Consider the following 26,388-nt stretch of genomic DNA (forward strand, 5'->3'; position numbering starts at 1 on the left):
GAAAGATACACAGCGAGACGAAGCAAGACGGAAATGGAGAAGTTCTCTTTCTCACACTCTCTCTTGTTTTCTTTCTCTTTCCCATCTCTCGCGGCCAATGAATCGCCGTCGTTTTGGTGGCCCAACCCTCGGAGCAACATGGCCGCCAAGTGCAAAAGGGAGCTTAAGTAAGGGTTAGGTTAGACTAGGCTTGTCCTTCTGGACCCGTCGCTTTTGTGAGAGAGAGCTGCGCGCGAATGGGGTGGGGTGAGACGTTGTCAGCCATCATGAGAGAGACGCGGGATAGGAAATGCAACACTCCGCGTATCTCCATGGTTCTGGAAACTTTCGAAATAATGGAAACGTAATCCACGATTTCGATGTCTAAATAGTCCGAGATAATTGTTGTCTCGCCGGTTTTTATCACAAGTATCAATTTCAATTTTCCTATGTTCATGGGCGAAAAAATTTTGTAATGCCGATAACAAACGTATGTATGGACTAAACTAATTTAAACAGTGTTTTTTACGTATTTTCCTTATAAAGAAACTTGCTTAATATATTTCTAATAATTAAATATTATAGAAATATATATCGATATCAAAAATTTCTGCGTACATCTTTTCAATTACGATTATACCGCGAGTGAGAGAAACGAGACTTGTTTATCATAAAAGAATACTTTGCGCAAAATTGGTCGTGCTGAATTGTTTTCTTGCATAGAAAGAAAGCAAACCGGTTATTACGGTTATTTACAAGTATGTATCAAAGGCGAGTTAGCTAATATTTGCCTTCTCTTATCACTTGAATATATTATTAAATAATCGATAATTAAAAAGAAAATTTGTGATAACATATAGTACTAATTACGGCGAATTACGCGAAAGTTTAAAAGATAAGTTGCTAAGAATCAACCATTTGCTTATCGCTGCGAATTAGTCGTCTATATATTATCTAATGCAATAAAAAAAAATACAGTACATATGCACGTTATCAAGGTTTCAAGAAAACGTTTGCGAGTGTTCTCTTTTAATCTAGATATGTTGTAGAATAATTCAAAATAAGAATATCTTTCCATAAATGCTTAATTATATGTATATTAAAAAATTGAAACAGTCCTTCGAGGTACTTCATTCTAAAAGAATATTATCGAAGCATTTTAGATATATATAACAAATTTTGATATTTAATATATTTAATAAACTTTATTGCATTATAAAAAAAATCTTGAAAAATATAACATTTTTGAAAAATCTAAACACACAATCGTGAGAAATGCATTAAATATATAAAACCTTATTTGAAAACACTCTTTTGTACATCTCGAGATTTTACCAATATTCGCGTAAAACTGAAAATGTCGATTTAGCCTCTAGAGTCCGTTTCAACTCTTTAATACGCGATAAAACACTAATAAAATATCTTTTATCTTTTACGTTATTCGAGATAACATGTTTCAAGTTCATCGAAATCGAAGGTGGACATACGCAAACGTTTCCTTAGACCGTAAAATCGGAGAGACGAAGTGCGTTTGACCGTTATTCAAAACGAGATACGCGGCGACATATGCGGATCTTAAGACGTCTTAAAAATGCCTGAAAACATCTCGTCTCGCGCGACAAATGTGCAAAAGTTCCGCGAGTCGAGAAGCGCGAAGGTTACGACATAACGGCGTCAATTAATTCGATGTAAAATTGGAGAGGCGCGATTACCTCGCTCGTCTTATGGTATTAAGCCTGAAATTCATAGCGAATCTGGTTAATTAATTTCCGTCCGTCTTACAGTATACACGATTGACCCGCGAACGCGTATGTACATACATTATTGATCTCCCGCAAATACGCGCACATTTTACGCCATCGTTCAAAATCCGATGGATATAATGTTACATGCATACTTTGAAAAATATTCTCTCTCTTTCTCTCTCTCTCTCTCTCTCTCTCTCTTCCTCTCTCTCGTATCTCGGTAAAAAAATTGAAGACTACAGAGCTATACGACGAAGTATAATACCAGAGATTCACAACACAAATTCGGTTTATAATACCAGATCCTTGAAAAGAATTGCAATCGGCATAGTCCCCGAGAGAGGTATATTTGCGAGAGAGTTACATCGTAAGAATACGTATATTCTTCGAAGTCGAATCGGCTTGGAATGCTCGCGGATTCACATTACGCGGTTACCAACTTTCAAGCATTAATGTATGCGTGTATACGATCCTATCGGGCGTCTGCTTCTCGCGGTGGGAAGCGTTTTTTTCGTCTGAAAAACAGGAGGCGGACTTCGCGAAGAAGAGTTGCACGCAGAGAGCGCAAATGAGAAAGAGAGAGAGAAAAAGAGAGAAAAAAGATAAGAGGAGCGTCGGCTCGTTTTCGAATACGAATGGTCATCGACGGTATCGGTTACTATAAATTGCGAAGAAAATCGTACCTATCTGCCGTAAAGGGTCAAGTAAAGTAACGAATTAACGGCGCAGGGTGTGTCGCGGAGCGCAAAGTGCCACGTCCCTGGTGTACGTTTCTCAAGTGAGCGTTTCTCAGCCGCCGCCACCGACGAGATCTCTCTGGCTTTCTGTCTGACGTAAACATGAATTTATAATGGCGTTGTACTTTGCAAACTACCTCTTAGGGAAGTTATAAATTACGTCTCCCACAACTAACAAGATAATGTCGATTGAAAAGGGATGCCCGAGGGGGATACGCGAAAGAGAATAGGGTAGGATTCTCACACCAAGACGTTATGCGTAAGAAAACTTTGCGTTCTTGCATCGTTGCCATCGCGAATTAAGAAAAGAGGAGAAACACGGGAAATAATAAAATCAAATTTAAAATTTTATCATGTGAATATAAAAAGGTAACCCCATTAAAATATAGAATTAGTTTACAGAAAGAGTTTGCAAGTGTAGTTAATTTAAATCTGATATCAAAACAATTTGATATTTTTAACGATATAATGTCTATATATAAATTTGTCTTGTATACGATTTTAATGTATCCGTCTCAATTCATTATCAGTAATATTTTTACAGAAATGATGTTTTTATAACGGTAATGATTAGAAAGTAAAATTTATCATTACATTAGACATTCCATACAAAAATAAATCTACTTTGCTTTTGACGTGTCGGTGATAACTTACAATATCCGGGTTTGTGTAACGCGAAAAATAAAATTCGTCCATCGTTTTTCTTGAACGATAGAAATATGATCTCGAAATAACATTTTCCATTGATTCCTGATACAATGAACAGCAAGAAGTCCTTAAAGGCAATTACATGTATAATCGCAATATCTATATTTTACATTTTCCCTGACTGCGATTAGTGTAAAGTACAGCCGTAAGAGGATAATTTGCAATTAAAGCTGTAATAAAACACATGCGGTTTCGCTCCGGCGGTTTTTCATGATCGTCGGTCTAGAAAGTCGACGCTGCACAAGGAAAATTACTAGGAAACTTGGCCGTGTTGCGTTTCTTGCGCGGATGCAATCTATTTCTTTGAGGAGATACATTGTCATTTTTATTTCCACGCGTAATCATTTCCGCGAATCTTTTACATCACTATCCGTTGCACTATTTTATATGCATATCGATGTAAATTATGTGCTCGGCTGTATAAAAACTACTTTTCTCAAATTCAAATTACCCTCGTGCGAAATAAAATGAGTATAATGGCGTTTTAATAGGCAGTATCTCTCGAATCATGACCCATTTCTTTGCGATGTAACCTATTTCCTTATCGTACTATTATTTTTCTAATTACGTATTACCGAAAAGTACACAATTATGCGTACAATCATCTCATGCGTATTATGTAGGGGCAAAGTTGGGTAACACCGGATAGGCGGGTCAAACCGTGTACCTCTGTTTTTTCGTAATAAATGCTGCTATCTATGGCTAACTTGTGTTATTAGTTGTGGATTTACGCCATCATTATTTTAAAACAAACCGTGCCCCTATGCACACGATATTTCTTTTTTAATACACGGAAAAAAAAATTTTCGCTACCATAGCTAATCATGATTTGCAAAATAAATTTCTAAACTGCAGCAAAACTGCTGTTGCACCTAATAAATAGGTGTCACAGCTAAGATGTTCGCTGACCATATATTACGACTGAAATCTAATTATCACACGCAATTTTTAGCTACGGCAGCTAATTTTTTTTTCCGTGTAGAAGTTCGAAGTTTTTAGCCCAAAAAAGATCGATATCGAGGCAAGAATCGAGTCGTCGTGCACTTTTTCTATATAGAGCATCTGTTTCGGTAGGTGCAGCATTGCATTCTATACATATTAGAGAGTATATCATATTAGTTTTGATCAGCACTTTGTACCGGTCGGAATATACAACCGCCGTATTTGTTACTTTCCTTGTGTTGGGGCAAATCCGGGTATTTACACATCTCATATAATGAAAAGAGGAAGAACTGTTATCTTGACTTTATGTCCCTACAAAAAGCAGTTGGAAGCGAAAACTATCGCTCAAAAAAAGAAACCATTAAAAAAAAAGCTTTTTAAGACCCCTAAAAGTTAAATAAGGAAGTCCTGCAGCAATGTCGAACAAGAGGATCTTTATTTGTGATTTTGTCAATAGAATACATCTTTATATTGTATTTTGATTAAAATAAATTGGATTTTGTAATTACACAATGTTTTGCATATTTTCAAATGGGTACCCGGTTTGACCCTACGGTAGGACAAAAGCGGGTACTTTGACTTCTCCACAAAATCTTATTATTCTTGGTAAGCAAAAATTTTTTTTTCAGCAACTAGCCTTATTTTCTCATAGTTTAAGATTCACTAAAGACTACTAACGGTCGACAAAATTTTTTTTACTCTCAGATTTTTTGTAGGAAAACAAATCCAAAAAAGTACCCGGTTTTTCCCTACTTTCCCTTATCTATAATTGTTTCAAACTTACCACCACTCACAGAGCTCGGCGACTTTTGACGACTTAGCATGTCAGTAATCTGCAATTAAAAATAAGGCAAAAATGAGAACTAAAAAATGTCAAATAATTGTGCGCATAAAGTATAAATTTCTATAAAATAAATCTCTATTTTTGACATTTATTTTTCAACTATTAAATATTTTGTGGAACGTTTTATAAGAACACAGGGGGTAAAAAAAAATAGCCTGGAATGGTGAAAGCAACCTCATGGACTCGCTGATGTGCCGTTCGATTCTACGCTAAAAAGGGTTAGGAGAGAAAGTCCCTTATTTATTACGCTGTAAAAACGCCGAAGAAAGGGTTCTTTTTTTCGGAGTCAACTCTTTCTCTATCGAACCTTTTACTATCGCCGTCGGCGTACTGCGGTTTCTCTCCGACAGTACGCGATCGTTTCATCGCGAGTAACTTCGTCCTTTACGGAATGGAAAAGAGATCGGTCAAAAATTGTTTTTTTTTTCCACATATTAAGTTGTTGAATGAAGAAAAAAAAAAGACGCGTTAAAAAATTTAATTTTCGCAAGAATGGGAAACTAGCAGATTCTCCGTATTATATACAAATATAGAGGATTATTTCGTTTAGTTTCGTAAATAATACAAGCGCCGCTTGCAAATATTCGTGTTATATTAGCAGCGACACGCGTGTTTAATGGAAAGTTCAATTAAGGGATAGTGTGTCAATAGGAGACAATTGCGTGAAGGCTAGAGACATTTAAGCGGTAATAATCAGTGTCACTTTATCGCCGCAGACATCGCGGCCACAGTGTTTGCGTGTACCTTATGGAGGGCAGGCCCTCCATCGCGGTTTCACCATCACGAACCCCTTTACGCGAGCGATTTATACATCCGTCGATGTATTCACGGTAACTTCGCCGCAATTCACAAGTCACGGCGCAAATCGTATACTCAACGCGGGGTCATTACGGAGAGAGAAACAAACCTCGCTCAATTAAATACAAATTGTCTTACATCGTCGGATATAAATTCGCCGACGCCTGGTTTTACTATTATTCTCTCTCTCTCTCTCTTTCTTTCTCTTAAAATCCTTGAAATCGCCAATTCCAGCATTCCGTATGCGAAATTAATTTGCGCGCGTAATCGCATCGATCGTGTGGCTAATTGTGTGGCTAATTACTGTGCACTCGAGCAAGTATTTATTGAATAATTTCTCGTTTTTTTTTTTTGTCATTTAATTTTTGCAGTGGAATGCTCGATAAGATGATCGATAAGATGGAATTGATATATGTATATCTCGTATGTATTTATAGTATCAGTTCAGAATAAATATTTACGATATTATCTAAACATGTGCGCGCACGATACAGATATGAATCTTTCCCTCAGTTTAAAAAAGCTTCAATTAAGTTTCAACGATAAATATCGCATTCTCTTTCAATCGAGTTATAAAAATATAATGCTAATAACTTAAATAGTTTATAGAATAAAGATTATGCCACATATGATATGACACATGTAAACATTAAACTTTGCTATACTGACAATTATTAGTATTAGTTATTTTTATGTATCCCTGTTGAATATCATTATATATATAAATCTACAATATATATATATATACATATAAATTACAATTTTTCATATGTGTCGTATAAAGATATATCCAAGCATTAATAAGATGATCGATAAGATGGAATTGATATATGTATATCTCGTATGTGTACATTAATAATTTACTAATAAAACACGGTAATTTTTTTCTTCAGTGTAGTTGTAAACGTCTTGCTATCGGGGACATTACTGTAATTTTACGGTACGTTAATCTACAATGCGCAATCCTTTTCGTTTTATGTTTTTCTATAAAGTTTTATCTTTCTCGTCAGACACTCTTTTCTTTCTTGTCTTCTTCCTTTTCACTCCATCATAATCATTTCTCTTTTTACAACAATCATTTTATTGACAGTGTGATAACTATGATGACTGAATTGACTTAATATTCATATGAAACGTATATATTATTTAACAAAGTGAAAATTTTACTTTTTATATACATATAATAGAGATACAATTAAAAATTAAAAAATATTTGTGAAACACGTGAGAACATTTTTGTCTAAATATTGTAAGTAAAATTATTCTATTCGAAATGTATAGTAAAACAATGGCAACGACTTTATAAAAAATCTTTGAATATTTATATATATGTATAACAAAATAATCAAGTTTTAAAGAATAATTTTTATCAGAATTTCTTAATCTGCCCAAAAGAAAATGACAATATATCTTATATATTTTAATAAAATTTGTTAAGTATTAAAACTCAGATACGCATCTTCATGAAACACAGTGGCAACGTAATAGCAGCATGTAACTTCGGCAATAGAGCGCAATAAACGACAATTTCCTAGACCTAGATAACTTACGACATAGGGGGGAAAGGAGAGAGAGGGAGGAAAGAGGGTCTCGTTGCGGATTTATCGCCGCGTCTCGCGCATTGTTTACGTCTCGGACGAGGGCATAAATCCTCATCCTAAAGCGCCACAAACTGTCTGCACCCACAGTTTGCACATCTCTGTGTTTCGCGCGCTTCTGTTCTCTCAGACGACCACATATTCTGTTCTTTACAAGATGCATCTCGATAAAAAGAAATACCGATTCGCGTATTCGCCGCACGTCTTTGAATAAAGATCCACCAGTTACACCTGATGCGATATAAATTGCTCTACAGTTACTCATTTTTTTTTTATAAACTTACAGGAAATCCATGTTTATAAGTCGATAATCTCTGGCACAGTAAAATCCCGATTTTACGGACTTCTACTTTGAGAGAACTACAGATTTAAAACTTAAAAATGTCACGGATAGGGGACAAGCTGCACTAATTAGCGAGACATGTCGTTATATCAACAAAAATAAAAAAAACTTCATTTTTTATGTTTATCTATTATTATAATATGTTTTTTTCGAACGAAACTCTGAATTAATTAAAAAAAAAAAAAAGAAAATAAAGCTTAAAGTATTTAATGAATAACTTTCTACACGGGCGCAAATTATTTGAGTTTAGTAATATGATATATCGGGTACTGCAAAAATGCGATTTATTTAATTAGCAATAATTGGAAGAAACCTTCGTAAAACTTGAGGATATAAAAAACGTCGGGGAAATTATACACCCCGTAAATTCTAGAAAGTGGTCGCACAAGGCTAATGGAAACTTTAGCTTAATCGAGAATCGATATACCCCGTCGTTCACTTCTCTAAAAAGTTCTGAATTTCTTATAAAGAGGCTTCTCGTGAATCACCATTCTTCGACAGTAGATTTTTACTGCGTCAGCATCTAAGATTCAGATACGGTGCATGGATCTTGCATACGCAAGAAATATGAATAATCGGATAATTGCGCCATTTATGTATGTTTGTGAGTGTGTGAAGTGCTTTCTATTTCTGTAACGGCATATTGATCTATGTAAGTTCAATAGAAACTGAACGAGATCTCGATATCTTTGTGTAATAAAGAAGCTTCTATGCAGCTATTATGATCCTTCTGACTGTTGTTGAAAGGATCTCAATGAAGTTTTAGGGGAAGAATCGCGAGGAAAATTGATAATAAACAGCGAAGATACGATGTATGGAAATTTGTAGAACATCTTGGAATATTCTACCAGTATAACGCGCAAAAATATTTTATATGCGTATAATATATTGTGACATATCGTAAATATTCTATAAAGATTCAGAGCTCTATCGCATAATCGTCAATAAGAAAGCAATAGTATCATTTCATTGATTGATCGCTCGAGAGTTTATTGAACAAAGCGGATAAAATTATTGCAGGCGTTCATGGAGCGAGGGAGAGATATCACAAAAGAAATTTTAAAAATAAAATCAATTTGATTAAGTGCATTTAACGCATCTGCAAAAAGACTATACTAACAATAAATTTATAAACAAGACAAAAATAATTAATATATCAATTATTTTCGTTTTTTATAAGTCCATATGCTCTGAAAATTATATGTTATGTTTTTTATACTATTAAAATATATAAAAGATAATTATAAAATTTCTGCAATTTTCGTATAACATTACAAAATTTTGTTTTTAATTAAAAAGATTTCATTGAAGAGACGGTTAAGCTATATGAATCCTAGAATATTAAGTATAGAAATAAGTTGAAAATAGAGAACAGCATTCGTACAATATCGTCTCGAGTTATCAGAGATCAAATACGATATTTGGATAGAATCAGGTCAATTGACCGCAGTAAGTTCAATCGCTTACTCTTATAGCATTGCTTTTCTTCCAAATAAAACCGATGTATCTTTTACGTAAGTTTTTACATGCGGGAGGAAAAATCTTGCACGCGTATCTCGATCTACATCCATATATTTATATATGTAAAATCGCAAAAAGTGTATCACCACTTAAATTTATCTCATAGATCACATTATAAGTGAATGATTTTCTAGAATGAGTCCAATAAGTTTTGTTAAGATAAGGCAATAACGAAAAAATATTTCGTGCCGATCTAATTTAAGAGACGAAGGAAAGGACGTGACGATCAAAAAGAGCCATGCTCGGATAGAAGCAGTTCGATCGTGTCTCGCTCCCTCGATCCAGCCATTGCGATTTAGCAGTGGTCGATGCAGGCACGTAGGAAGAGAAGGTCCGACTGGAAGGCAACAACCAGGTAGAAGAGGAAGGGAGAGGGTTGAAAGCAACCCTCCGTTCCTTCAACGTTTCCCGGAATAATCCGGCGTATAAATTGGATTGTTGGTGGGACATGGAAACTGAACTGACAGCGAGCAGGGAGGAGAGAGGGACTAACATGTTGCAATAGCGAGACGGGAAACACGTACCTATATAGACGCGCAAATACTCGCGTATACACGTGCTCGATTACACGCGCACGCAAATACACCGTACACACACACATACACACATACATAGAGCTGTTCCAAGCACCTCGTGATTTCGGCTGCGTGAATTCGACCCGCTGCAACCCGTAGTGTAGTAGAGTTATATGAATATACGCGCGGATTTTCAGATAGGAGAATATACGGATAGGAGAACGTCTACCCGCCCTCACATTTGAGTTTGCACGAGTTCGTGGTACGTTAGGGACTCGATGAGCAAACAAAGTCGTTCCGCAGACTCCTTTGTAATTTTGGCTACAGGCTCGATGACGTAGCTACGGAAGAGAAACCGCGAACGTGAAATTCGGTGTGGAAGTAACCGATGAATAAATCTAGAATACGTAAACTTCATTCATCGACGAAATTAGTCCATCTGAATTTTCTCAGTCAAAATAAATAACGAATCTCCAACTCGTTTGATGCTTCTCACAGAATAATAAATATATAAAAAAAAATTAAAATAATCTAATGGAATATGACCGAGAAGAATTTTCCTAGAATTCGGATTCGTAATTGTCGTAAATCAATAACTTGTCTGAAGCGAAAATTTTCCTTGACATAGACATTCTGAGATATATTCGCGCGTATATAATATATAGACGAGCGAGAATGTTAATTATAACTCAAAACGTTTTATAAAGAAATTTTTAGCTATCCAAATTTCTTGAAATTTATATACAACTACAAAAAAAGAAAATTTTTTTCACCTATAGGATATAGATAAAGGAAAATATGGGCGTATCTATCAGAGATGTCGTATTAAATTCCGATGCAATTCAATGAAATTCGCTTGGTCTATTATTACACTTCCAAAGAAATTTAATTACGGTCGAATTTTTCACGAGTTTAACACAAGATCGCAGGATCAAAGAAAAGCTTAAATAGCGAACTTTAAACCTGTTAAATTCGCGCTTTACAACAATCGAGGAAACTCGAAACGACCGTCCCCGCAGGCGGCTAATTAATCTTCAAAGATGATCTCTCGCTAACGAGATCCGTGCACACAATGTCGAGGGGTCTTGAACCGTGACCGGCTTCATCTCATTACATAGCAACAAACATGTAATACGTGAGAATCGCCGCGTAAACATTGCAACAAATTAAGTCAGCGAGCAATTTACGAGATAAGGAATAAGAAATGTGTTTTCATGCGGGAGGAATTCAATCGGCAATAACGTTTGCTCGCTCCCTTTTTCATGCGATATCTATCGAAGAAGACGCTTTTTCTAACTAATCTTAACAGACGCAATGTGCATATATCATTCGACCAATACACATCCGATTTCTGACGTATCGTATATTACTGACATGTCTAATACCATACTTGGTATAAATTAAATTAATTCCGATCTCACAAAAGATGATAATGGAATAAATGGACGAATATTAAATTCTGACTGAAATATTAAATTTTTGTTCTCATCTGTAAGAGTGGCTAAGGATTTTAACTGATGTACTATCGTCGCTTTCTTTAAGTAATGTACTGCGGATTTTTGTTACTTTACGATTCGAAATTCTATTTGCGTTTTTTTATTAATTTTGCCAAAATTAAACGCCATATAATTTGTAATCTTTTTATATAAATTTCATTATCACTTCTTAAAGCTATATTTCCGATTGTGATTCGAACACGCATCTTATACCGTTTATTATATTGGGTTGAACGGAAAGTTCGTACCGTTTTTTTGGTCTTCATCTGTTAGCAAAAAACGGAACAAACTTTCCGTTCAATCTAATATATTGCAGTTGGGAATTTATACTATATACTTTATAATATATATCTTGTAATATATCTTAAAAATCGATGTTTTGGGATACGTTGAGAAAATGGCGACGGATATGTTAGCGCAGACATGTTCTGTGTGTGTGTGTGTGTGTGTGTGTGTGTGTATATATATGCGTGTGTGTTCACCCTTATAATAAATTCAACGCACACCGATGGTATGTAGCTAACCTAAGTAAACTGTTCCTTCAAAACAAGAATACGCTATTTCTTCTGCGCGTTGATTACATATGCCCTCGTCCCTTCTGAACCATATTGACGAGGAACCTGATATACGTAGGATATTCCATTTTCTCCCTCCTGTCTGCGCGCAAGCATGACAAAGCAGCGATAAAGACGCCATATTTTTCGAGAAGAATCTTTAGATATATATAGGACGAAAAATCGATACTTGCATGTCGATACATTTACATGTGCAAGGTAATATTCTCCCTTTTCTGTTTCACAAAACTTTAAGTGTGTGTGTGTGTGTGTGTGTGTGAGCATCATCTCTTTTAAAACTATTTAATCTATAGTTTTGTCGAAAGCTCTTTTTAATTTCTAATTAAATTTCTAAATAAAAACTGTTCGTTTATCGCCTATTCGAGGTACAAATTAGGAGCTCAATTCTTATATAAATTAAATCTATCGAAAAAATGCTATCAAATCAATAAAAGCAAGAAAATTGAAATTGAAAAAAGAAGCAAAATCTCGATTAACGATTGTTCGATCTATGCAGTCTAATTTCTCGCACCGGATTTTCGTCTGACGCGACCACAAAAACGGCTTCGGAATGCAAGTCCTACGTCCTACGTACGTACAAACGTCTAGTATATGTGTTCATACACGCGTGTCGCTACATTCTTTTTTCTCAGCCTACGTTACCACGGCGTGCACGATACTTGTTGTTTATTCACGAGAAGACGACGCTGCCTCTTTTTCTTCGTCGTTTTTTTTATTTGCCCGTCGATACCACCTCATCTCTCGCGCCACACGAAGACCTTCCTCTCTATCACATCCTTTCTCTCTGTCTCTCTCTCTCTCTCCTTCGCTTTTATAAAATATAAGCAATTTCATGCTTTTCGCTTGACTCCCGAGCGGGTCGCCGAGCATATCTTTACGACGTGGCACTCCGGATTTTGCCAACTTCTCGCGCCTTGTCATTTTACCGATAGTTCCTTTGTAGGAGATGTGTAATCCTTGGTAAAATTCAAAACAACAAGCATCTTTTTACACCGGCATCTTTATCAGACTCTATTCAGACTAAAGAAGATTTCGAATCAAATCCACTATCGGAGAGATGAAGTAATTTATGCTTCCCTTAATGAGAGAGAGAGAGAGAGAGAGAGAGAGAGAGAGAGAGAGATCAAAATAAATAATAGATACAATCAAAATTTTAGGACTTCTTAATCCAATTATTAAATATTCCACAAAAATTAAGCTTCCTTAAATTATTAATGGAAATTAAATATTGAGTATTATTGCGACATGCGTACCACATTACATGCCACTGACAATGAGTCAGATATATATGGATCGTTTTGTAGTCTTCGGTTCGTGTACATGTCGAAAATAGACAGGAAGAAAAAAGTATTTTTAATTCTCGATTCGTAGTCTCATTCATTTCAATGCCATCTTCGACAATCTCCAAGTACGCTCAATTCCCGCTGCCAGCCACGAACCAGTCTCGTCCATTCTAATTTTCTCCGAGCGTCCCTGATTGGAGTCTACGAGGGGCAATTTAATCCCACCTCTCTTGTGTGCACCCTCCACTTACGAATCCATTCCATTGCAATATGCATGTTGCACCTGCATCCACGCCCACGCTATTAGCCAGAGAGAAGTCTTGAGGCAGAGTGTGTGCTCGCGGCAATACAATGTAATAAAAGATATATGTATATGCGATCGATCTATATCACTTTTTGTTTGGACACATTGTACATTACACACGTACACGAGCCTGCTTTGATAATATTTGTCTTTTACCTATTCCCACGCATATTGACGGTTATCTATGCTTCGCAGTCCGAAAGATTAGCACGTATTCATTGACCGTAAATATATTCTCTATTTATCTGTTTATTTATCTGTTTTGAGAATAATATATAGCTTATTGGATAAATATATATTTTAGGTGAGTAGAAAAATATGAAACTAATTATATTATTCAAATTATTTTAACTAAATACGATACTCCTTTCTCTTTTCTTTGAAAGAAAATAATTTGTCGTCTGTTTGCATTTGTCGCATTGCGTAAAATTATTTTAGAAAGATATATTTTTAATACACTAGACGAACTGATAATTTTTTTTCTTTCAGGTTAATTCCATTAAATTTTCGCTTCTACCTATGTCATTAGCGCCAAACAGCTCGCGACACCTGCACAGAGCGCAAATTTGAAATAACGATGGTCCCTCTTTCCGAGAAAGCATAGAAGAGCCGACGCAGAGGCAGATAGGGAATCGTGATTCCGTTTCTCTCTCTCTTTCTCTCTCTCTCTCTCTCTCTTTCTCTCTTTCTCTCGCTGGATTATAGGTTGGACTGGGGGATTATCTCGCCAGACGGCGAAATGGTAAAAGTTGGGCCGCTGTGCGTGCCGGAATAAGAATGGACGAGGGTAGAGAAAGTAACGGAGAGGTTTTCAGACCTTTTCTTCGTGGAGCCCCGCAGACGCAACGACACGCCCTACTCTGCCACTCCCTCTCTCCCTTACCCTCCTTCACTCTCTCTCTCTCTCTCTTTCTCTCTACCTTCATCTTCTACCCTGAAAACGTCGATGGGAACCCACGTAGGGTAGGTTTGACTACAAGGTACGGTCGATTCGAGGTTGGAACCCTTGCCTCGGAGAGAAGGAAGGGATGATGCGGATGTCGATGCTGGCTGCTGGTACCTATGTGCACGTCTGGACAAACTCTAGCGCGGACGAGACTTGTATGTTCTACCCCGATGAACGTACATGTATGCGCCATCAGACGAGCCTGTGCCATGCGCTTGAAACGTTCATATAGCGCAAAGACACGAGAGTCCGTGTGAGCCCCGGTATTAGTACAGCTGATTGTGTAGGTTGTCTAGGCACTTGTGTCAGCTCTTAAGGTGGGTGTGGATGCTGGTACGCAGTCGTGATGGTAGTAGTGGTCGCTCCAAAGTGGTGCACCCCGTTCGCCCCTCTAGCTCGGGCACAGGCTCGGTCCACAGAGCTCAGATCGATACCCGGCTCCGGCTCACCTATTCGGCCACGGTTTGGTATCGCAACCATCCTTCCTCCACGTATTCTCTTCCAGTATGCAAAAGTATGATACGTCCGTTTATCAATCTCGCTGTCGGATTGTGGTAGTGACACACGTGGGCATGAAACGTTTGTGCGACTACTATCTCAAACAGCTTTATCGATTATCGATTTTGCATCGTGTTCAAAACAAATACCAAGGAAAATTATGAAAGTTTTTTTATTTAACTTTCGCATGTTACGTGCTTATTTATGTCGCTATTATTTATCCGTATAGTGAAAGACGAGAATATTTTTCTAGCACGAGAAATATAATTTATCGGCATTCTTAGCTGTGCCCCCAACGAATAGCTGTGCCCCCAACGAATAAATAGATGCAATAAATAATTCTTTTTTCTCTCGTTATAGAATTTTACTACTGTCTAATATTTTATATTACGCACCGTAAAATTAATAATATTTAATAAATTTTTATAAAGAAATATACCACTTCTTAATCATGTGATAAAATTGTGGCGCGTAGAAAGTACATTAATTAGTTATTGAATCGCTGATTTTTCTTAAATAATTATTTTGTATAATGGCTCTTGTTATAATGTGTCCCTTATATAGTGTATCTATCTTTTACATAATCTTTTATTCTTAAATTACGATAAAATTATTCTCATCACGCGCAAAAATAACGTTGGTTTAATAAGTTAAATAAGGTTGGTTCATCAATGATATATTCTTTTCTTCAATTTCCCTCGTGGGACGTAAAATAATATACCTCCGATTGCTTTAACAAAAAGTTATTTGTAAGAAACACGAACCAACTATTATTATCGATTTAAGGGGAATCGTCAAAGTCCACAGTCACGCAGAATTAATCGACTTTATCGGTCATCTTTGTCAGGCACAAATTGGCAATTTTATTGTTCATCGCGAGGGACTATCTCTTTTATTGGTGCACCGATTTCTCTCAGTTTCTTAATTCAGCGCGAAACGGATCGATAGCTTTATTTAAAATTAGAGCGATAACTTCAGCTCCGGTGTCAGTGAATCCCTAATAAATTATCTACATAATTAACTAATTACTATATGCGTTATCGGAATCAGCTTTTAATGCAGAGTAGTATGCATAATAAAGGCGTTTTACTTTTGCATATGTTGTCATCGAGTGTATAATTTTGTCCATATCTATGAGCAAAACGAGAAAATCAAGAGCGTCTCGAGAGAAGCCGGAGAAAATGATTAAATAAATAATTATAAAGCAATGTCTTGTCTGATTAAGTTGGTACAGGAATTCGATAAGTCGTTAGTCCGCGGAAGAAACTTTAAGACAAGCTCGTGTATGTAAAGATTCTCGTTACGTGACTCCTTCAACGTTCATCGGATGGACGAGGAGATAGGTAGATAGAATCAGTGGACTTCATTAAAGAAGTCAGATAAAGTTGTAAACATCGTATAATATGAATGCAAAAAAGTTCCTATTTGTTTCATTATGTCTCAATAACAGATAGATAAACAGCATTCTTTCGTATAAATTAAATCTCATTAAACATATAAAATATTGGATGCTTCTCTTACAATATTTATTTACGTAGCTTTGTAAATCGAAGATAATAACATTTATATCTTGTTGTATAAGGTAAAATTTCAATTAAAGAAAATAATTAACATATATATTAGCTGCAATTAGATTTTACAGCTTATCTATATCATTTAAACGTTAAGGTCGCTTATTTCCTGCTATTAAATTTTGATATTTTTGGAAAACAAATCAGAGATTCTCTCTCTCTCTCTCTCTCTCTCTCTGTATATATATATATTGCGAAAATGTGCGCATATCACGTTCGGAATAAATAAATAAATTAATAGGAAATGAGTCTTATCCTCTCCCTCAACTCATCTCTTCCCTGCTCGCAAAGACATTGTACGAGAATCCGATGTTATGTTAAGCAGCCAAGACCTGCGAGCTCTCGGGTATAAAAAGTACGCATTATGTGAGCTGTCCAATGAGAAGAGAACCACTAGTGATGACGTGCAAAAAAAGACGAGCGAGAGACGAAGAAGTCGGGATTATCGACCGACGGAGAAAACCGTCACTGTTCCTTATGGAATGGGTTCGAGTTTTGCCAGAAGATGTTGGCGCGCTTGATTGCCGATACAAACCGGCCATATGGTCCGGCAAAGGAGCGCTATGTGAAGAAAAGAAGGAACGAAGAAAGGGGAATGAAAATGGCGGGACTGCGTAATACAACGCGAAAGCGACTCCCCTACTCTCGCCGGGTTTGATAAGTTTAGAACTCTCTCTTGAGTCTTCATCGATAGTTTTTGGTTTACTCGTTCCACATATAGACACACGCGGAGTACGTGAACAAATTTATCACGCAAATGAAATATTATGTTTCGCATATAAAGTGCCTTATTAAGTGCCGTATAAGAAATGTCTCTGATAAAATTTATTACTGCTTTAATGTTACGAGATCAAAATTGTTTTATATAATAACTCGACAATAAATATATACATGAGTCGAGAGATGCAAAAACATAAATTTATGTTTATAACTATGTTTATTATATATTTATATATATATTTATAATGTATATATAATTATTTAGAAGACAGTAATACTAAACCAGGCTACAGTAATTACACATATATGCAATAAGCTAAATGGAAAATATTCTTTTTATTTAATCAGAGCATATTCAGAGTTTCTCGATCCAATTTTTGTAAGGTAGCATGAGGTATGAGGTACCAAAAATAGTCACCTTACGGTTATTACGTATTCCATTAAGTTAGACTATAAATAGCGCTGCAGCCACATAATACGTTTCACTTTTTCATGTGTTTTCTTAAATCACGCTCTTCCAGACTCATTTTGCGGGTGTATTACCGTAACTCAGCCCGCTTGTAAGGAACGTGCGTATAACGATTGCATCTTCCAGCGAATATTTACGAGGTTCGTGAAACGACACACGTGCCGACCACCCGTGTTTTGGCACAACGTCGACCGAAAGTTCGCCATCTTTCATCCGGGATCTACATTGTAAGATTATTGACCTATCTTAACAGTTTTGCGAGTTGTAAGAAAATACAAGAACCAGATAATAATTATCATCAAGAAAAAATTGTCTCCAATAAATTCCAAATATAGTTTTTGTATTTTTAAACACATAGAAAATTGAACTTGTCTGAAGAATATCGAAATATTTAGTCATTTAAAAAAGTTATTATCCACAGAAATAAATAAAGAGAGAGAGACATCTTATAAAGTATTTTTTTAAAGTCATTATCGCTTGAAATTTGTTCACCCATTGTTTCTGGTAAAAAACATAAAAGATAAAACATGGAATTTAATGCGCTCTGTTATCATCAGTTCTTAGCGTCGTCGACATAAATTGCAAACTATTATATAAGACAAATGGAAACAAATGTAATCGCGAGAAGGAAACACGTACTCTAGTCATATTTTATTTACAAAGTTGATACGAATCAAATTATACAGATGATATGATAATCCAATTCAAGGTTCGTCTAACTGATATCGTTATAAAATCACATTTTTTATACACATTTTTTTAAATAAATATCTTACGGATTAATTAGTCATATATGATTTGTATGCGTATCACAAAAAAACATGCCTATAATTAATTTCTAATCTTATCGTATAATTAAAGATTTTTTTAATTGGTTTTTATAAAATCATGTCATATATTCCGTACTTGAAATAAATAATTAATTGTAAATTATTTGTCGCGTCGTATATTCCTATCTTGTACTCAATTAAATAGTGCTAGAGTTTTCTTTTCATTCAGAAATACGATAGTATTCTCGATAGCGTTTTCCTTGCATTCTCGAGTGGGAATTCCTTTCACATATTATCTAAAAAAGTTTATCTAGAAACGTTCCTTCAACAACCGTACAATAAAGATACGTACAACTCTTCGGATATTATCCAAACGAATATTCCACAGCCACTTTACAGCAAGTAATCTATACATTGTCAATCCACGGACAGTTAGCTAAAAAAAAAAAACTGACTAATACCCGGACCGGGCGGCTCTTTCGCGGCACCGCGATCGTTTCATTCCAGTTTAAAGCATCAACTCGGTAATTTTATAACGTCGTAAATAAAACGCGCTTGTGAGTTACGTGTCAACTTTCTTTCCGCTTCGGTTCCCTGATATTTTACACGAAACCGCGGTAGCGGGGCCTATCCCGCTAAAAGAAAAGTGGAAATAAACAGTTCATTGGATCTTCAAAGCTCGACGATTCGAGAGGATCCGTCCAAGCTGGTTGTTTATCCCTACAGCTTACCTGGACATCCCGCGTATGCTATACCCGATGTTCCCTTCGTTTTCTTTATTGCCGCCGCTCCAAATTCAGCGGCGGAGAGAATCTTACGGGAATGTCTGATAAGAATAAATTGGGATTCACTGGCGTGCGATTGAATTTTATAATGATCGTAACATACATGGAAGTCCTACTCTTTTCATTTTCGTTATATTGCCCAGGCTTTAACGATGATTTCGAACGTTTTGTAAGGTCAACATATGGCAAGAATAACTCGCGATCATCGAAGAGAACGCAACAGCTTTTTGCTATAGCGATCTATATATGTATAAACAAACCGACGAGATTGATTTGCAATATTTATTCTTTCTGCTTTTTTATTACTTTCCCCCCTTACGTCAGAGAGATACATGTATTAAATTTATTAATTACTAATTCAAATATAATTAATAACATATAACTACATGTAATACAAAATTACTGACGTGCAACAAAGGATAAAGAAAATATTTCATATAATATTCATGTAATGTCGTTTATAGAATTTGATAAAATTCATGAGAATATTCTTCTTATCTAACGAAATTTCTGCAATTTCTGAAATGGTTATATTATATGTATATTCAGAAAAAAATAAAAAATAATGTAGCTAAAAAATTAAATATTAAAGTTATAAAATTATAAAAATAGAATGAAACTCAAGTCCCAGAGAATAAACTTTGTTAATAAAATTGTAAAAACTATCTTTCAAATAACAAATTGTGCAATTGATGAAATTTATTTTTATTACACGAGACGACTAATTGTCGTTAAAGAAGTATTCGAATCTCATAAGCGGAATTCTCTCTTCGTACTCTCTCCATGAAATATTTATTGGATAATGTCTGTACTTAACGTTGCTGGGATGATTAAAAGCGTAAAGAGATATAGCGATATACCACGATATATTATACTTATAATTACGTAACGTCTGCTTGTCACTCGGTTGTATGTGATACTCCTCGCTTCGAACATGAACTGTCGCTTCTCTTTAAAGATTCCTGGTTCGAGATAGAAATTCCATAGAAAGTTAGATATAAGATGTAAATCCCGGGAGAGAAAGAAAGAGAGAGAGAGAAAGAGAGAAAGATACAGGCTAGAGAAACAAGAGCTTTATCTTCCGAAGAAAGTCTTGCGCATAGATTTCGTGGAGGGAAAAAGAGTCGCTTCGAAATTACCAATCTTGCCTCAGAGGGTTTGCAGTCCAGACAGCGGATATATACGACCGCACGTGTGTACATCGCACACACGGACACATGGCCACATCGTCGACGCGCGCACTCGTCGTCTACCTACCTACCTACGCCCAGGCTAACTGCTTCGGAATCGACGGGGGAAAGAGAAGATCGGCCATCATGAATTCCAGCCGTGACTTTTCTTTGCAAACGTCTCTCCAGACTCCGGGATATCTGCTTGCGAGTCGTTCTTTTATCCGACGAAATAAAGTCGCGGATAACCGAGTGTAATAAACACGCCGACATAATTATCCGGATCCGAGATGCGGATAAGGTTGTCCTCCCTCCCCCTTCCTGTCCTTTAAAGTACCGCGATGCTGGTCTCTCTCCGTGGGGTAGAGTTACTGTAAATTTTCGTTTCACTTTTTCGCATCTTTCTCGGCTCGTCGTATTCGAAGCGTTTTGTGTCTTGTGTCCGTGAGGAAAATATCCGTGAATTTAATCTTATTCCTGGCGCGCGTATAGCATTGAAGATGGAATAACGCCGCACAGATATGAGCACGAGAAAAGCTACGTTAATACATTGTATTTTTCTTGCTTATCTATTTCGCGGCCGGGAATTATAGTTTTTTTTCAATTATCCTAATTATAGTTAACTTTTAATTAGCTAAATTCTTAACAAACACGATCGTCAATCGTAAGAATCTGCTTATATCTGCATATTTTAAGAAATGTATTCATTATGTATTAAAGATAGATCTTATCCGTTATTCATAAAACATGTATTCTATCAATGACGCAAGATATATTATTGCATTGTATCGAGAGAGAGTGACTGTTAATTAAAACTAAGAAAGACATTACTTTTTCATATATAATTTAATTTACGCAATACCGTTATGAATAATATATTCTCATATTTTAATAATAATTCATGTATTATATCGTACGTGTTTTTTATTATATTTATAAGTATTGTTTAAACATTATGCAATCCTTTGATTCCATGAGAAAAAATTATAATATTTAATACGATATAATACAACACATACACACAAAATTTTATTCTTTGCTACATCGAGACAAAATTGCAAGCTGTTACCATTTTCTCGGAAATACTTTTTTCCAATATAATGTAATGCATAAGTAATGCAATAATATTCAAATTTAAGCAATTAATTATCAAATTACTTTGTAGCTTCTTGATTATCGGATTAATAAAATTAAATAAAATTTTATCATGGTATCATTAATAGTTATAAGATCCAAATTGGAATTACTGGTAAAATAAAATTTAAAAATAACAATATTTTAAACAATCTAAATTAAATATACAAATAAATGCATATCGCATGCTACCAACGTACTTGTTTTTGATAAACATATCACGGTCGTTAGTGTTACTAATAAAAACAAAATTTGTAATTTAATTAACTATTATGCTGTAATTGTAGAGATAATGTAATATGATGTAATTGTAAAGATCAGCACACACACACACAGTGTTCTAAGCGGTAGAGACATCTATCGGGAAAGCTGTGAAACCGGAAGTTGCAGAAACAACTGATAGAGTGCAGGATGAACCGTTTTTATGATGGCTGCCGGCGAGAGCGCACGGATTGGCCCAGCCGACGGCGGCCATCATGAATTCCAGGGATAGAAGATTGCATAATGAGCCTCATGATGGCCGACACAACCACCAATGACGTTAGGAGGGTGGTGCCTAATGAAGAACATTGTATCAATAAAATGGCGCGCCCCTTTACGGCAGACATGCTGCTACATGTGAAAATTTTTCGATCGCGGAGGGAAAATGCGTATCGTTTTATATCAGAAACTTATAAGCTCCTCTGTATATTAGAAATTAAAAGAGATCAAAATTAAAAGAGATAGAAATTAAAAGAAAGTGTGAGATAATCAGAAAAAAAATGTATCGATACAAACACAATATTTTTATAATGCTAAACACATATACATATCTCTTTTTTAAGTAAATTCGAAACGCGGTTCTTTTGTAAAAGATATAATTATAAGTTATATAATTTTCATCCTACGCGTGATACGGAATCGTATCATTCAGGTGAAGCATAATAAATATCTCAATCGGACGGGGCAGCGTTCGCGTAGTATCAAGGAATTAAAATGAGGTCAATGTGCCTGCGAGTAGTAAAAACAATAAAACGGCGCGAAACATAAAACCCTCCACGATACTCCATTCCGCGATCTCAAGTGGAAGGGGGGGGGGGGGGGTCCGCGTGTAAAAACTTTTATGATCGCAGTCAATAAAATGACGTAGCCTAAGTGGTCTACGAGTGGCAACATGACGTCACAGACCGGAAGTTACGCGTAAATGCCACGTGAATCGAGGAGGAGGGAAGGGGGAGAAGCGGGGGGATAGAAAGGACGTTGAGGGTAGGTGAAAGATTCGCGGGGATGGGGGGGGGGGGGAAGGGAGACAGAATCGGTAAGAATGACTGAGCGAGCTACATCGGGGAAGGAAGAGAGAGGAAACGAAAGGGAGACAGAGCTGGCTGATGGTTTACGACATTCTGTTGATGGCCGTAGTGGCGTAGTTGTGGCGTCGAGCTCATAAAAATGTAACGAGCCTGTAAACGTTCGTTTATATTGCCTTGCCTTTACACCCGTCCCGGATTGGGGCAGGTCGTGGCACTTCTGCCGCGAACCTGGGTGTACCATGTGACGTCACGTATAAGACAGATACACGCGAAACACCTTGTACGGATATACAATATATTTTACGGAGAGAGGCTGTTTTGCGCTGTGTATCGCACCTCGACTCGTTTTACAGTCGATAAACGAGCTTCTCGGCCAGTAGTGTATCGTAATGTCTCAAGGAAACGTAACTACACCTCGCGTTAGTGAACTTGTCTATGACCTTGACTCTGTACTAGAAAGTCAGCTAGAACTTCAAAGCAAGAACATATTTGCAAAATCTCTTCCCCTTTGTGCCATGTGTGTATATTAAATTGCATATACTAAATTCTTTACTTCATAATATTTTACTAAAGTTTTCATTAAAATTAATCATTAATTGTGTGCATCCAATTATTATTCATATCTCATCTACAATAAAAAAGATTATCATATTTCTTTTATATATAACGCCTAAAAGAATGGTGTAATAATATACATATGTATATTGCAAAGAGATAGTAATATAAAACATCATTACAAAAGAGTGAAGGAGTACGAAAAACGGTTCTTCAACGATACGTAACAATGAAAGTGGCTTAGCCCAGCTGTCATTTACGAATCCACCGCTCTATCCGTTACTCGAGTAACCTTGACATCAATAGCGTGCAGCCATGATTCATGCGGGTGACCGACATCATTCAGGTGTTTTGTGTACGTTGAGTTGACGTACGTGTCACACACAGAGGGGCCCGCAAAGACTCGCGATTTAAAAGCCGCGGAGAGGAGTCGGAGTCTCGCCGCGCGCGGCTCGTTTCGCTAACACTTAAACCTTTATAGACGGTCGTAAAAGCGCTCGTTTAGCTTTATTTGGGCAATAAGAGGAGGAAGAGGGAGGAGAGGAGGAAGAGGGGAAGAGTATGGTCTGTACCGACCGGACGACATGGAAGATAAAAGAGAGATACATTCTTATCTTATCTACTGCTGCACATTCGGTCGTGCACTCTCTTGAACGCGCAGCGATCAATGATCGAAGAATGAGTAGACTGATAGTGTCGCGAGACTTGTCAATTGAGAGAGAGAGAGAGAGAGAACGAAGAGAAGAGGTCATTCCTCATAAACGGAGATCATTTCTCGGATCATTTAAGCACGCATTAAACGACGCATGTAGAGTGCGTTTAAAGAGAATTCCAGCAACAGTCGTAAAAAAACACATATCTCTTTCGCGATTCCTAATGAATGCGATTGAATTTATTTGTTTTTTTTCTTACTACTTGAGGAGAGAAAGTGCTTACAACGACAGAAGCGTTTAATGTTAATTAAACTCCTCTCAGAGCGATAATAATCCGCGGTCGACGTTACATTAGATATCATCGCATATATCTCTCTCTCGTTTTAGTTTACAATCTAGGTTATCGTGGGCAGAGCGAGGAGAATTCATTTACTGTCTGGACGCCGTCTGTCCGCAAATTTTATTGCCCATATAACTGTCGCAATAATTTATTCCGTCAACTACATACGGTCTGACTAGTTTGTACGATGTTAGAATTGGACTAATTTGTGACTCGATAATAACTTATAAATCGAATGGGAAAGAAGTGCATTTGGAATAACATTGTGAGCTCTGACGTCGACGCAAGAATATTCTATATTCTTATCTAACTTATAAATCCCGATATCGTTCTCTCTCGCCTTCGGTATCTATTACATTGTTTAGAATAGCGTGCAGTCACGCTATTCAGAAGGGACATGCAATATTTTCCGTCCCTTCATGCAACCCTGTATCGTCCGTTTTACACCATGATGGCTACAATGTTATTTTCTAGTTGGAGGGAAACAAAAACGCTATCAGAATTATTTGCTTAAGTATTGAGAGATAAATACAAACAGAGACATTTGTTGTTTTCTCATCTCGTTTATATATTTCTTAATTAAGGCTATCACAGTTTGCACTATGCGGGTCATTGCGCTGTTATAGCCAAGAGTTTCTTGTAAGCAATCCAACGATTAAAACATTCGAATAAATTAAGAATAAAAAATGCCGCGCAGATCTTCCCCTTATTTCTCCATTCGATTAATTTTTCGATTTTCTGTCATCACTTTTTCATAATACGTTGTGTGCAAATCATCGTTTGAAATTACTCGTGTAATAAGTCTCGAAAACAAGGAACAAGTTTAATCACGGTTAAAACTCGATCGTAGAAATTAAATTCTCAATCACTGAAGATCGAGAATGCAGAGTTTTGGAGACAGATTATCGTTATCTCGTCGCATCTACGCAGCTGACGAACTCGAGTGGCCTCGTCATTGTGATCATCATAATGGCGTGTGCAGGTCATCGTCGCTGTTCTTGTCTGGGGACTGTCTAAAGGCAGAGAGATACCGCTTCGCGTTTGCTCGTAAAGTCGGCCGCTTGCGTAATCGCTCGTTCCCTCGGCCGGTTGACTGGCTGCTACGTTCCTACGACACGTACCGCCTTCATTCATGCTCGCATGCCATCCTGAGAGGGAATTTTATGCGACCATCGTAAACAGACGTTATGCTCTCCTCGTCCGCAAGCTCGTTTTTTTACGAGGAGTTCGACGACGTCACGCCACGCGCGACACGCGTTACGTTTTCTTCCTATTTCGGCTCGCCGGAAGTACCTACTTCCAACTTACGCAACTGTCATTTAGTTAGCGTCAATCCGACATCTCATAAGCGACGCGATGAATAAATGTATGAGAATCATTGATTTGCCCTTGGCTACGCTGCAAGTGCATCGTCGTATCATGAATCTATTTTTAAATCGAATTTTTTATCTCGACGCGTAACGATTCGAAGAGACAACGTGTGTATTCTCGGATACGTTTATCGCCCCCAAGAACGAAAAAATTGTTCAAACGATGGTGGAGTATCGGAGACGATCGAAGCGTTGGCATTGGCCGACAGGCATCGTGTTTCCGTAGAAACACACGAATTGCGAAAGATCAGACAACTCGTTTGACGTCCCACTAGTTCCGTAATACAGAGAAAGTGGAATGCATGTTAAATATTTATGATTTTCCGTAGAGATACCTTGTGTTTCGCGCTGCTCGACCTTCCACGATGAAATGTAATCCAGCCAATAAATTTTTCTTCACGTTCACCGACCATGGCGATAAGATTCGGAATTCACTGAGGCATGAGTGTACGCAAAGAAAAAAGTTTTTGATTCAGTTTTAGAAATTCGTGTGTTTCATTGTTGAATAGTTTATAATGCACACCTATAATATTTTATATATTGAGTTAAAAAATAGCATCAATAATTTTATTATAACATCTACATAAAGTATATGATTACGTCTTTTTTTAGAAAATTAAAATTAATAATTTTATAAAGCATAAATATAACTTTTACTCTTTAGTTATACATACAAAAAGTGGGTAAATGATTCTCACATTCCACGCCACCACTGAGAGTGATATTTTCCG

The 26,388-nt window shown here is 36.6% G+C and overlaps 1 long non-coding RNA gene across 1 annotated transcript in view; it reads right to left on the minus strand.

Annotated features, from left to right (window-relative positions):
* Positions 1–4,901: 4,901 nt before the first annotated feature.
* The window catches only part of LOC115235615, a 69,560-nt gene continuing 48,073 nt past the window's right edge, over positions 4,902–26,388 (minus strand). Inside the window, exon 3 of the long non-coding RNA XR_003884063.1 lies at positions 4,902–4,944. This is a non-coding gene — a long non-coding RNA (uncharacterized LOC115235615). The remainder of the gene's footprint in view (positions 4,945–26,388) is intronic.

Source organism: Formica exsecta, unplaced genomic scaffold, assembly GCF_003651465.1.
Source record: "Formica exsecta isolate Colony F162 unplaced genomic scaffold, ASM365146v1 scaffold228, whole genome shotgun sequence".
Classification (NCBI taxonomy): domain Eukaryota; kingdom Metazoa; phylum Arthropoda; class Insecta; order Hymenoptera; family Formicidae; genus Formica; species Formica exsecta.